Source organism: Canis lupus, chromosome 26 (assembly GCF_048164855.1).
Source record: "Canis lupus baileyi chromosome 26, mCanLup2.hap1, whole genome shotgun sequence".
NCBI lineage: Eukaryota > Metazoa > Chordata > Mammalia > Carnivora > Canidae > Canis > Canis lupus.
In genome coordinates this window covers 10,233,536-10,248,973 of record NC_132863.1, presented here as the reverse complement: position 1 = coordinate 10,248,973, position 15,438 = coordinate 10,233,536, and the positions used below count along the sequence as shown (strand labels likewise).

The 15,438-nt window shown below is 34.9% G+C and overlaps 1 protein-coding gene and 1 long non-coding RNA gene across 5 annotated transcripts in view; one reads left to right on the top strand and one right to left on the bottom strand.

The window, feature by feature from the left end:
- Positions 1-15,438, top strand: part of MACROD2 (mono-ADP ribosylhydrolase 2) — a 1,923,575-nt gene that overhangs the window by 573,456 nt on the left and 1,334,681 nt on the right. The window lies entirely within an intron of this gene.
- LOC140618058 (uncharacterized) overlaps positions 6,886-15,438 on the bottom strand; it is a 140,783-nt gene continuing 132,230 nt past the window's right edge. The window contains exon 6 of the long non-coding RNA XR_012018231.1: positions 6,886-7,037. This is a non-coding gene — a long non-coding RNA (uncharacterized lncRNA). The remainder of the gene's footprint in view (positions 7,038-15,438) is intronic.

Here is a 15,438-nt window from a genome sequence, read left to right as displayed (position 1 = left end):
GTCCACCACACTGTCTGGATAGGGGAGATGTGTCAAAAAATTAATATTTTCAGGAAAAAATTATTAAGTTTTTGAAAATGTAGCAAGGCCATTATCATCTATGGAATATACCCCAAAAACTTTCAGCGGTCAATCAAATCACTTAATTTTTCAATAGCTTAATTTTCTCAGCTCTAAGATGGGAAAAATAGTACCAGTTCCCTATCTGTCTCCTACATTCTGGGATTGCATTAAAGACATTGTTTTTTTGTTTTGTTTTGTTTTAAGATTTCATTTATTCATGAGAAACACAGAGAGAGAGGCAGAGACACAGGCAGAGGGAGAAGCAGGCTCCATACAAGGAGCCTGATGTGGGACTTGATCCTGGGACTCAGGGATCACTCCCTGAGCTGAAGGCAGACGTTCAACCACTGAGCCACCCAGGCATCCCTGTAAATGTGCTTTGTAACTAAGATTTCACCTAGCACTTTAAATAGCTGAAATGAGAAATTGTCATCCATCCTGCAAAATTATCTACTTATGACTTTTCTGTACTTTCATCACTACTCTCTACCTTCCTTATTATCCCTTAAAAATTGAAAAGGTAAATAATTTCATGTTGTCTTCCCTCCTTTGCTAAGTTAATTTAATTAAAATAGGGCCTATGAAAATATTCAAGGCCCTTTGATATCTTTATGTATACATTTTTGTGTTATAAATTATTATGCCCAACTGACCTAATAGAAATATAATGTGAGAGGAAGGGAAATGAATCTTAATTCCTCAGTACCAAAGACATACGAGCATTACCTAATTACAGAATAAGAGACAACGTATATCACTACTCGAGTTTAAGTATCTAGTTTAATGGACAATGGCTTTTCTTATTTTACTTCAATATTATTTATAAAAGTTTTATTTTCTCTGAAGAGGAACAGAACATATAATAAGTTATTAAGAAATTTGTTGTTGATTAGTTTGCATCATATAGTAGTTTTATTTATTTTTTAACAGACTGTCAAGTGCTACTTTGTTTTTCATTTGATTTTGTCTTTCTTCCTCTCTGATATATAACTTGTTCAGGCTTAAAGAGTTTTTACATCTTAATAGCTTGTGGTGTATAGAAGAGTGAGGCACTATATGGGAAAGAAACTGTTTGCAGTTTGGAAAATTGTGGATGATGGTACCAATTATATCAAAGAAGATGGAAAAAGGGGTAATTTTTGCTCTTCCTCAAGTTTGGTCCTATAATAGGCTTGGCTACTTGCAGAGATTATTTTCCATTCTCAATATCTCTTTGACCGAGAAGTGGGTAGCTTTCGCTGTGGAAAACCAACGTATGCTCATGTATAGAGAATGAAATTTCTGAATTTTGGCATGGACTCTCATGTTTATTGGATTCTTCTAAAGTTGTTTAAGTTGCTAATGAAGGAAGGATGATTAAGAAGAAACATAGGTAATCATTACCTTGATGTGAGGTTTTACTGGACTATTGTCTCATATTAGTAATAATAATTGATTAGGATCTACTGTTAGCATGACGTTTTTCAGTTGGAAGGATGTTTTCATAGGTGTTCTTTCTTTTGATGCTCATAATTCCAAGAGGAAAGCATTATTACCATCCATATTTTACAGATGAGGAAATTGAGCTATAATGACTTCAAGTGACTTAGACAGGATCTCACAGTAAGTAGCAGAATTAGAGACCTCTTCCTGGTTCATCTTTTTATTGAAATACCTTATTCCTTAAGACTTCCTTGTTCCTAAGCCCTAAAGATCTAACCACAGGCCTCCTGACACAATTGGAAGAAATCAAGAATAGTTCCTCTCTGACTTTTCCTAGGCTCACTTGCTTTAGGTATCTTATCCACCTTCATTGGCCACTGGACCCTAATCCACCTTTCTTCTCCTTCTGACTTGGGTGCCATATGGAATCTCTACCCTACTTTCAATTTGGCCTGAAAACAGTCACATTTTTTTGTTTGTTATATTAATAGCTCAAGCAAATATATATGGTAATTTAGTGTCTTCTTCCTAACATTTTCTATTCCCCCTTAATTATTCAGGAACCCTGAATCTTGCTAAATCTAAAGAAGAGGTATTCTACCTTCCAACTGCCAGCAGAGAACACATTTGAGTTGAGTTATTTGTTCCTATTCTTGCTTTTGGCTGCCACATGTTGTTGCTTTGATAGACTCACCTTGCACAGTTCTGTAGCTAATATTTAATCCCTGGTTACCCTTGTAGGTGTAAGTGGCCCCTTACCAGCCCACAGGGATACCTAATTTTTGTTCAGATTTTCGAGTCTAACCATTATTCCCCAAAGCAGAGTGGCCTTATGGCAGGGCGTCTGAGTTTGGAAGAGCTTCTTGTAGAAATTACAAGTTGAAATCATCTCTCAAATACATTCCAATGTCAAACCCAAGCCTCTAGATGATGTACTTCCTTTCCTCAAGGCAGTTTTATTTCAGTGTCTTACTATTCTTTCTTGCCACAGAGTTTTGCTGGAGATCATCCTGATCCCTTTTAATAGGTCTCCCAATCTTTGAATCTTAGGGAGCAGGCCCAAGTTCTTTCTTCCAGGAAGATCGGGGGTCCCAGGAAATGACACCTTTGGCCACATTCCACATTCTCTCCCTTCTTCAAGAAAGAAGTTTCTTTGATGGCTAAGGAGGTACCTTCAAGAGGCCAAGAAAATCTACATGTGGAATAGCAGCTATCATGTGGAACAGCAGCTATCATAAATCTCCAACGGGCATACCACTTGATCCTCTGTCTAAACATATCTTTGTCACACATATATCTTCATAATGCTGTATAGCTTGTACTTCTACCTTTGCTTCTCAAAACCCCAGTGAGGTACCTATGACATGTATTACTTTCTCCAATTCATAGTAGAAAGATTGAACACTATTAAATTGAACTTAATCCAAATAGCTAGTTAGGGAGTATATTCGTTTCCTGGAGCTGCTGGCACAAAGTACAACAAACAGTGGCTTAGCCAAAAAAATTATTGTCTCATAGTTCTGGAGGTCAGAAATACCAAATCAAGGTGTTGGCAGAGTTGGTTTCTTCTGAGGGCTGAGGAGGAATCTGTTTCATGCCTATCTCCTAAGTTTCTAGTGTTCTCTGTCTGTGTATCCAAACATCTTCATTATTAAGCACACTAATCATATTGGAATAAGATCTCATGGGTCTTAATTCCATCATCTGCCAAGACACTATTTCCAAAATCATGTCCACAGTCACTGAGGCTTAGGACATCAACATCTTTTATAAGGGACAGAATTCAGCCAATAAAAGGTGGGGAAGCATATACTGTAAGTTAGGTTTTCTGACATTAATTTCCACAGAGTTTTAATTTAATTTTCCAGTATTCATTAGAACATTTGTTCAAGAATATACTTATTTGTTATAGATTTAATGGCTTCTGATTCTTCTACATAATTTGTTATTTCTAAAGTTTCTTTTTGAAAAATTCTCAACTGAATTTTATCTTATTGCCTTAATATAATTAGTTTTTTAATAGTTCTAAAATTTTTTGAAATACAAATTTTAAAGTAGATTGTCAGACTTTTAAAGAAAAGCAAAAAATAAAAAATAAAGAAAGAAAAGCAAATAAGGGAACAGTACCTGCAGATAATATAGAATATCCTTATTTGTAATATTACATTTGTGTGTATGTATATGTTTTGTCTAGTCAGACATATTACCTAAGGATTATAGGGTGAAAGATTTATTTGCTTTTGCTGGTTTTCTTTGTAAATATAGGTGCCTTATCAAGTCACAAGGATACCCCGTGAAAAAGTAATTGGAAGATTGTAAAAGAGATTGAGTACTTGTTACTGTTCCTAAGCATGGCCTAGAATAATACTGAGAGGCTTTCTAAATGTAAACAAATTAATTTAACTGTCATTATCCTTTCGATATCCATTTAAGTAAAACACATATACCACAGTAGTTTGAAAAATGGGCTTTCTGGTAAAAAAAAGAAAAAAAAAAAAGGTATGATTGGATCTCAACTCTGCTATTATTATAGGAGTGACTTGGGCAAATGACCTAACTTCTAAACTCCAGTTTTCTCATGTCCAAAATTGAGACAATAATACACATTCCTTAGAGGACTTTTGGAGAAATTGTTTAAGAAATTATGTGTAGCATGCTTATAACAGTGCCAGGTACTTTGTGAACAGATAATAAAAACCAGCTATATTATCACCATTAATTAAAGTAATTAGTTCCACTGTAATTATAATTACTATTTGACCCTATTTAATGAAAATCCTGATCCTGAAGAACAGCAGTTGCTGTAGTTCTATACTTAGAACAATATTAGAGGCATATTTGCCAATAAATTATTATTTTATGTCTGAGAGTATAACTAAGGGTCTATTATTTTAAATGGTTCTTTCTGTACCAATAATAAATATTGAGTTAGAATATACCCAGAGTAATAAGATTTTTAAAGTTTTAATTTATTTTGTCATTTGGCTATTGATTTTTGCTGTCTTTAGCATTAGGGTACCTTTTTCTGTGCAAGAATTTTTGTTGTTTTAATTGTGAGAGTAGGTGCATTTTCTGATATTACCTACTTTTATTTTTTGAGGGCTAGTTTATTAGCTGAAAGAAAAAACCTCATGAGAGCAAACTGCTGTTATATATAAGTAATACATATCTATTAAGGGAAGAAAAAGATAAATGTACACACACAAATCAAGCCACCCATACTCTCATACTCCACACAGAAATCAACATTTGCATTTTGAGATAACACCTCTTAAGGTTATCTTATAATTCTTACACCATTTTTAGCTAAATTGAATTTGATCCATATTGATACTTCCCCACCTGCCTTCTTTATGAATGGTATCTTTTGGTGGGGACACTAAATTGAAAAATCCATGCCATAATTCTGTCTCTGAATTGAGAGGAACACAGTGAAAGGCTATGGAAAGAAAAGAAAAAAGAGTAGAAGCAGAAGACAAAAGAAGGAACAAGATTTCTTTTCCCATGGTGGATAATTAGTTGAAATCTTTTAAATTGTTGTTTTTAAGGTTCTCTGGAAAATATCTACCAATGATTTATCATATTTTTGTCCTATAACATACTGTGAGGACTCTTTGTTATTTTCCTCTTGGCATCCATAAAATTCTCAGTAATACTCTTTTGCTATATATAAAAAAAAAGGAACTTAAAAAAAAAAGACATTTCTCATTCCACATTGGCCCTACAATGCTAGATTTAAAAACTCCAGCCCAAGTGAGCACTGTAAAACATAGTTCCTCAACCTCAGCACTATTGACATTTTGGACCAGATGATTCTTTGCCGTCTAGGACTGTCCTGTGCATTATAGAAAGTTAGCAGCACCCCTGGTCTCTACTAGGTGCCAGTAGCACTCTCTCTCCTCCCCATATATTGTCAAATACATCCTGGGGGCAAAATCACTCTTGCCTCTGCCAATGAGAAATAATGCTAATGAGGTAGCTTTTGTGTGTTCTGGAGGTTACCCAAGGCAGAGAAAGTGCTGCCAGCTACCTAAAGATAGCTTTAGAGGGTGGGAATTATCCAGGCCAGCATGTCTTTCTGTATTTTACTTTGCATCTCATCTATCCATTCATTCATTTAGCTGATATTGATCCCAGTGTGCCAGGCTTTACTAGGTGCTAAAATAGTGAATAAAAGAGTTAGGACCCTATTCTCATGGAGTGTGCCTTCTGAAAGTGGTAGTATTGGGGGCAGGAAGGGAGTAACAAATGTAAATAATTAGTAAGTAATTTGTAAGTAATTAGTAAATCTGTAACCAAGTATATGAATAATATAATTTCAAACAGTGATCACTACTTTCAGATGTGGATAAGTTAGCTCTGTTCAATGACAGTGAGAAGGCCAATGGGGCAGGAACAGGGATTTCTTTTAACAATATTTTATTTGTTTATTAGAGGGAGAGAGAGAGAGAGAGAGAGAGAGAGAGAGAGAGCACCAGCAGCCAGAGGGCCAGGGAGAGAGAGGGACAAGCAGGCTCTCTGCTGAGTAGGTAGCTGGCTGCTGGCAGAGGCAGGAGGCTTGCGAGGAAGCAAGCAGGTTGGAGCTGGGACTCAGTCCCCAAATCCTGAGATGAGGACCTGAGCCAAAGTCAGATATAATCGATTGAGCCACCCAGGCACGCCAGGGACAGAGAATTTTTTAAAGAGAATGGTAATTGAGGTTTCAGAGTTATGTTGGATCTGTGTGCCACAGAAAGCAGTTTAATATCATTATAATTGCAATGCATCACAGAAGCCTGCATTGGAAGCTTTTAAGCAGAGGAGTTAGCATATTCTCATCAAGGTTTTAAAAAGATTGTTCTGGGGTCAAGATTGAAAGCAGGTGAAATACATTAAAGTGTTTTGAAGAAGTATGAGGTAGTATGTTTTGAAGTGTTTTGAAGAAGTATGAGGTATGAGATAAGTAGTGGTGTGTTTCTGTACCATCAGAAAGAGAAATTGGAAGATTCAAAATGTATTGGAGAAGTTGAACTGTAGTAGTACAACTGCTGTTGTTCTTCTGGTGAGAAAAGATGAATCAGGGATTATTCCTGGGTTTGGTTCTTGAACAACTGAGATGATAATGTTGCCATTTATGGGATAAGGGGTTCTTGTTGGAGTACTAACTAGTTTGTAATATGTGAAGGGAACAGTGGTATGGGATACCTAAAAGTTATCTCTTTATCCTTTGTGTCTTTTTGCTTTGTGGTTGCTCAAGAAGTTAGAGCATACATCTTTTTTTAGAAGATCTTTCAAGAACATTTTACTCTGAACTTTATTGTAACCAAGTTTTTGAAATACCAAACACTATGAAGCATCATTCTTTTCTTTGCCAAATACTTACATATATGAAGATTATGCAAATGACCAATTCTTAGTTAAGTCACATGTTCGGAGTTGTGGTTACAGAAAAATAGATTTATATGGAAACAGGCATTTCCATGTTGCTTCATCTATCTTGTGATCACTGATGTAGATAGCATGGCTCTCTGGGGTCATAGACCATTGAACAGAATGAAACTTCTTTTCTTAAGCTGGAGAGAAAATACCAAGAATCAATGTTTTAACACATGGGAAAAAAAATCTTCAAGAGTTTAATCTCTTTCTAGTGAATAGATTAGGAAGTTTCTATTTCCTTCGTTCTTTTATTTCTTAAAGTTAGTCTAAAGCCTATGTATACTGCATGATCTTACATCACTCTCTTGTCTTTAAATTTCAAGCAGCAATAAACAGACTTTTTCTATGACCAGATCCAAATGTTGTGTTCTCTGATTTAAATTGAGAAATCTGAATTTGGCAAACAAATGAGCAACAGAAAAAATAAAAATTAATAGGATGGGCTATTTACTTTGGAAATGGTTTATTTAGGATGTCTTTAAATAATGAACATTAAAGGATTTAAAATATGATTTTATAAACAGTTTTTCTGAGACATATCCACATATCCATTTCATCTAATACGGATCTTCTGTATTGTATTTAAATGTCTTTAGTTAATATGTAGGGAAAGTTGACATGGAGATTCATTTTCCAAGAAAACACAAGAATATTTTAATTTCCTTGATGAATAATAAAGTACTTATCACTGTAAAGTTTCTTCTACTTTTTGTTGTAAGGTGAGCTTCTGGTGATTTACCATTTCTATCTGGGGTTGCTTTTTTACCCACTGATCAGTTTATTTCTCAACTTGGCAATAATGTTGGGATAAATTCATAAATAGTTATAATTTGCTAAAAAATGTCTTTTATTCATGAGTGGGTATAATGTTTACTTGTTGTAGATATTATATTTGGGCTAAACATGCATTTTCTTTTTTCTTATCTATTTTAAATAATTCTGGAAGTATAGATTGGCAGTTTAAATAGTAAAGTCTAATTTGGATTGAGATTTTTTTCTTTTTTCTTTTGACTAAGGGTGAAATAATATATGTGAACATATACATTAGTAATAATAATAATGAATTAAGATGGAAATTCTTTGAAAATGGTAAAAGTATGCTGATATGTTATTTTTATTATTATTGTTATTATTTGTCATAATTAAGGTATGCAAGATAATGCTATTAGCTTGGTTTGTAATTCAAGAATTAGGAAAAACAAAGTATAATTAATTCTGTAGTGAAGAATCATTATACAAGCATTTTTTTTTTTCAAGCATTTTTTTTTTAGAAGAGCCTTTTAGGAGTTTCATTGAAGGCTTTGGTGCAAATGCATTGCTTCTTGATGAACATTTTTGGAATATTTCCTTCAGATGTTTTTATAAGATAGTATGGTGGTTATGACTGTGGTTTATTGTACCAAACTACCTAGATTCAAATCCCACCTGAACCACTTATTAACTGTAAGAACTTGGACAAGTATCATAGCCATTTTGTACTTATGTTTCCTTGTCTGTTAAATGATGCTAAAAACATTATGTAGTTTTGAGGATTAAATGAACAATATAAATAAAGAAGAAAGTCTGACACATCATAAAAAACAAATGTCATCAATTATTATTTCTTGCACAAGCCTGATAAAAATTTAAGCTTACTAGTTATCAAATTACACTGGTCCTATTGGGAGTCTTGTTTGTATGTGCAGAGATCAGCTATGACCTATTTTTGTTTTGGTCATAATTACCTAAATATTACATTTCATAAAAAAGAAGAAGAAAGAATTTGGCCTTCAAAAGGAAAAAACAAGACAGCATTTTGAATGTATGTACTCAAGGTCCTGGCTCAGGGCCTGATGAGCAGTAAGCCCACCGTAGACCTAGCTTCACTCCACGTTGTCTGCCCAGGACAGTGATAATGAGGGGCCTTGGGTCTCCATTCTTAGTAAATCTGTAAAGTATTCTTATCTTAAATTTGGCCTTAGGAAAATCAGAAAATTTGGAGGTGTACTATTATGGCTGAAATATTAAGCTTTTTAAAAATACATACGTCAGTTCATTTAGCTGTCTAATATTTTCTCTATTCTTCAATTAGCTACCTCTAAAAGTTGTATGATTTTAAATTATATGGTGGATTATTCAGGCACTCATCTAACACTTAAAATGTAAACAGTGTCAATTTTTCTAAAGGCAAAAGTAGGAAATTATTGTATGTGAAAGGAAGTAGAATTATGGTCTTTTTTATTCTTTCCTACATTGGATTCTGCAGTTTTAATCAACTTGGCATTTAAAAATACTGGGCTCTATCTGTTAGAAACCATGTTGTTTATAGAGATTTTTTAAGTGCAAATTATCTAGCCAGATGTTTAAACACTAAAGGGAAACAAGTTAAATACAATTAACACAGTCTTCTTTTATCAAGTAGTTAATTCTCAGCGGTAGGCCATGAAATCAGGCTTTTGATTCCCCTAATATATATAGATAAGTCTATTTAGATAACATAAAATGAAAGATACAAAAACCTAGTGTTTTTTTTTTAATATTTTATATATTCATGAGAGACACAGAGAGAGAGAGAAAGAGAGAGAGGCAGAGACATAGGCAGAGAGAGAAGCAGGCTCCATGCAGGGAGCCCAATGCAGGACTTGATCCTGGGACTCTGGGATCACACCCTGAGCTGAAGGCAGGTGCTCAACCGCTAAGCCACCGAGGCGTCCCATAAAAATCTACTTTTGAAACTCCATAAATTTTACAAAATCAGGGACTATTCTGTTCATTATAGGGGGCTTCCCAAATTTTGGATATTGATTGCCTTTATCATTATCTTTTATGATTATTCTAGACTATGGATATTGCAACAGGTATAATATTGCATTGTAATTTCTCAGCAAGTAAATGACACCAATTGATTATGGGCCTATGGAAGTATTTGAGATCAGGGACAGGGTGGGCATGTGAGGGATACACAGATACACACACACATTCCCACAAATACACCACACGTGAATATAAAAATAAAATTGCATAATATTGCTTTTCAGTTGCTTAACTCCAGTTAAACTCAACTCTTACATAGTTACCAACAAGACTGTGTGAATGTGGAGTGGGTTACTTTAATATGTTTAATAAGTTATGAAGTAGGAGTTCCTAAAATAATCATAAATATAAAGTTCTTAAAATAGTTATTATGTGAATTTGAAAATGTTCTTTACTATTTTTCTAATTATAAAATAATATAAAATTATAGTAGATTTGGGTTTGAGAAACAAAGAAAGGGAAAACAATCAGCCACTATTTAACAAAAATCATTTGTGCCCTACTGTATTTCTACAGATATTTATATGTCCCATTGTATTTTCAATGTAATACTTTATATATATATGTGTGTGTGTGTATATATATATATATGTATGTGCATATATATATATATTTGTTTTAAATATTCTGAGGTATATATATTACAAGGGTTTTAAATTCTTAAATCCTCCTGGGAAAGAGCTTAAAAATATTTTGAGTTTTACAAGTCTCATTGAAGACCTAGGAAGCTATTCCCAAATATTAATTTGGAGCTTCACTTTTTTAAAAAGATTTTATTTATTTATTCATGAGAGATACACAGAGAGAGGCAGAGACAGAGGCAGAGGGAGAAGCAGGCTCCCTGTTGGGAGCCTGATGTGGGACTCCATCCCAGGACACCAGGATCATGACCTGAGCCAAAGGCAGATGCTCAATTCCTGAGCCACCCAGATGCTCCCACCTTTTTTTTTTTTAATTTTATTTATTTATTTGAGAGAGAAATTGAGTTCAAATTGGGAAGAGGGGCAATCAGGTTCAGTGCTGAGCAGAGAGCCTAACAGGGGGCTCAGTCCCAGGACCCTAAGATCATGACCTGAGCCGAAGGTAGACATCTAATTGACTGAGCCACCCCGGTGCCCCTGGAGCTTCACTTTCAATAGAATATTAAAACCAGTGATATAGTAGAAATTGCATTAGAGTAAAGATCAATAGTTTTTGTTCAAGTCTCAATTTTGACACATGAAGGATTTGAACCTGGTTATTACATTGTCCTCTAGTTCTATCATTTGAAAGATGTTTGTGATACATCTTTGTATATGAGAAATACACATAGAGAGCCATAAGAATAATGATCCATATGCTTTCCCTAAAATCATGCTCTAAACCTAGTAGAGATTTATGCACATCTTTTCTTGGGCATTTATTCTCTGTGATAGAGTGATTTCTTTTGGACAGGGAAATACTTCTACTTCCATTAGTTAATGTATATGGGGAGCAACAGAAGGTAAGAGGCAAGAATGGAAGGAGAAAAAGAGAGCTTAGCAAGTGTGAATGAGAGCAATGGAGAGGAACAAAGAAATTTAAGGATAATTATTATTTGACAATTGTTTGCAAGTCTGTTAACTATGGAGATGAGGGAATGTTATAAGAAGAAGAGAGAACAGGATGTTAAGGAGACAAAATACAATGGTGAAAGGATACCCCAGTGTTTTCTTCTGGTTCACATGGCTTCCATTATTCCCTTTTCTTTGCATGTTGCTACTTTTTTTCTGGATGTGAAGGAGGGAATATTTTAAAATTATTTGGACACAATTAATTAGCTAGGGGAACAACAGGTTTAAGAAATCACACAGAATATTTCATCTATATTACAGAACAATTCAATGAGAGTCCACTTGAAGCCATAAGCTTCAAAGTGCTAAAGAAATATCAAGTTAATTTATCTAGCTTAATTTTTCATGTCACCTGCCTGTGTAAACTCATCATTATTCTTAGGTTCCCTTAATAGATGAAATTAAATTTTCTTCTTATCCTAATAGTTAGAGTCGAAGTATAATCCAAGAATCAAAGGTGGAAATTACTGTTCTGCCATAGAGCCTCCTAATTTTAAAATAAAAAATATTTCTATAAAACTATACTGACCATAAATTAATTTACACTTTGTCTCGCAAGAGAAAAAGATAGTGTAATGACATTTCACTTTGTCTCTGCAAGTGAAAAAGTATAGTGTAATGATAAAGAATCACATATGCAAAGCCTGAATTCTAGGATTTGAATTCTGAGTCCATACCTAACCAACTGTGTGACTTTGGACAAATTACTTCATACTCCTGTGCCTTAATTTTTTGGTTTATAGAATAATGATGATAGTAGTAATTTTCTTATTAATGTTGTTATGGAGGTTACTTAATTTAGGCTAAGCATTTAGAACAGTACTGAGAATTCATATGCTCTTCATAATTCAGTTTTTCAGCTTCAGACACATTGGCATGACCTGGGAGCTTGATGTGCAAGCTGCACACCTGACCAATTAAATCCCAATCTTTGTGGGTGGAACCCAATAGTGGCAGTCATTAAAACTCTTGAGGTGATTCTAATGAGCAGTCAAATTAATAACAACTATCATAAACATTGGCTGTAATTATCTTCCTGACTAAATTATAAACTTCCTGAGGGCAGGGAGTATGTTACCTCTTTTTATACACTCCTCCCCTGTGGATCTAGCTCAAGTGCCTTATTTGTAACTAATGCTCATCAAATACTTGCCAATTAAGGAAACCATGCTGATGATTCTTTAGAATTGTAAAGACCTTGCAGCACTACAGAGGTGCTAATTTTAAGCATTAATTATTTATTCCCTCATTTATTCATTTATATACTCTACATAGTCTTGATATACCATGCTAAACACTGCAGGCATATATGACTTGAAAATACACTCCAGGGCAGCCTGGGTGGCTCAGCAGTTCAGCGCCGCCTTCAGCCCAGAGATTGAGTCCCACGTCAGGCTCCCTGCATGGAGCCTGCTACTCCCTCTGCCTGTGTCTCTGCCTCCCTCTCTCTCTCTCTCTCTCTCTCTCTCTGTGTGTATCTCATGAATAATTAAATAAAATCTTAAAAAAAAAAGAAAATACACTCCATGCTCTGAAGAGTTTTTAATCTAGTGTGTGATGGGGAACATAAACAAATACAGACAAGACTTTAATGGAAGGAATATTGACCGTGTTGTAATTTGGATTCCCTAGGAAACCAACTGTAAGATGGAGCATGTATTGTTTTTGTTAGGAAGTAGTCTTGGGATCAATATCTCTGTGTATGATGGGGGAAGGGAGAGGCACAGACGAAGCATGATTGATCAGGGAGTAGAAGTTAAATTTCAACTCATTGCTAACAAAGTTTTCAACCAACCCTACGAGGAGCTTTGGGGTTGGGACAGCTACTCAGGGTTTTCTCAAGTTAGGCCGAAAGGGGTTTTATTTCTCCATGTTGATCAGTAGCTGGATAGAGCTCTGGGAAGAAGTGACCTTGGGTAAGACACATTTCTTTAGCTGAGATAATCTCCAGGGGGTACTCATAGCTCAAGATGTCTTTTAGCAGGTTTTTTTGCAGATAGAGGAATGCATCCTTAAATCCTAAAGGGGGGTTTGGGTAGAGTATCACAACTTCCATTGCATGAAATAAAAGAGATTAATAACAACAAAAAAATTACTATGACTCAGAAAAGAATGAGTTCACATTTATTTAGCTTGAGAGAGAAGAGCTGGGGTGAATTGGGGACTACTTTCTGAAGTAGATGCCATTACAATTTGATACTCACAGACAGTTAAGATTTTAAGAGGCTGAGATGAAGTGCAGATTATTCCAGGTACAGGAAACAATAGAAGTAAAGGTGGAGAAATATGAAGTATAGATTTGTTAAGAAGCCTGTGAATTGTAGAATTAAACTCTAAGTCTTTTAAAAATGAATTTCGTGAATGATATTATTTTGAGCAAGAGGACTTTTGAGCCCTGGAAAATGATGTTAAGTGTAAGGTCATCCTCAGTGATTTAATTTTGAGGGCCAGCATTTTCAGGATTTGAACAAAATGGAAAATTAAGTCATACTTGTAGCTTCTTAACCTTGTAAGGAGGTGTGGGAGTGTTATAAACATTGCCTTACAGGGGACTCAGCTATAGGACATAGTATGCCTTAATATTGTTATCATTTTTTTTCTTCTTTCTCTCACAGAAATGAAATGGATGAATTGATCATCCTGTAATTTATCATTATGAAGGAGCTTTTCCTACTTCATCTTAATGTCTAGGGTGTTTCATTTAAGAGCAGTTTAAATGAGCCCTATTTTAAAATGAGCTGTGCTATAATATCGTTAGTGCCCAACTAGTCACTTTGTGAAGTCACAGAACTCTGCACAATTTCTCTTTCTATTCCAAAACCTTGGAAGAAAGTAATTGAGGTATAGACACTTGAGAGTCTTGATTTTATTGCTTTGCAAAGAAATTTCAATTTAGCATTTATCTGGTTATGGTCCCCAAATATTTCTCAAAGGAAGATAAATCAAGCTTGTTGGGAAGTTCCTAGTCATATATCATCCACTCCTATTACCTGAACTACCTTGTATGACATTGTCATTCAGAGCACTTCCCCAGCTGTGATTAGAACTCAACCTTGGTTTGGGTTGGCAACTCACTCTTCTTGATTGTTATTCTCTCTCTGACTCTGGCTCTGTGTGTGTGTGTGTGTGTGTGTGTGTGTGTGTGTCTTTCTTTTAACTTGCAGATCCAATGCAGTTATTTGAAATGATTTATTTTTCATTCTAAGTCATTAGTGTGTGTTTCCAAGTGGCCAATCTTTCCTTCTTTGTTTGTTAATGTTTACAAGAAACCTCTTAGAGTAATGATTCACTGTGATAATTTATCACTTGCCTGCCTCCAGTATCAGTGATGAGCTTATATTTGAGACTTTACCCTCCTTTTCTGTGTCTTTAAAACAAATTCTGTTCTCTGAGTGGTGAATGTGATTCTGCACCTGATCTATGGGGAACACAAACCATTCTTTATTTATTAGCAAAGATAAATGTATGCCACCCTCTTCTGTTTTTCTGCAAAAATTGTTCTTTAATCTAAAGACCGAGAAGCCATAAACAAGACTCATTTAAGTTGCTTCAAAGATGCTTATTAGTACTTACATTAGAAGTCACATTAAAGGATAATAAATAACTATTCTCTTTAAGAACTAGTTCTCTCTTTTAAAGAACTAGCTTACTCAAGTACACCTCTCATCTATTATTTATGCCTAGTAAATTAAAATAAAATCTACTTTCTTTTCTCAGTAAGAGAATCAAGGTGCTATGAGACTCTGCTGAATTTGAATTCTGCTTATTACTGAAATTTTGAGCCCTTATGGATCATGTTAGAGAGAGCCTTCTCCAAATGGCTTAAGTCAAAGCCTCACTATATTGAAGGAGAGAGGGAAGTGCTTTGATGGTTATTTGTTTAGGTAATGAGTTGTACCAAACTAGGTGTCATAGTTTTGGAGCTGAAGGGAGCCATGAAAGGAAGTTTCTTCAATCTCCCTTATTTTAGGCAAAGAAGAGTATCATGCTGATTAACAATGTCATGTTAAGGATAAGGCAGCCAACAGTATGAGGAATTGGTTGATTTAACAGGGTCACAAGAAGGGGTCTGCAGACCCCCCATAACTTTTTTCTTTACCAATGTATCCAAAAGTTACCTAAACTAATACCTGATACTTAGAAGGTCCTGTGG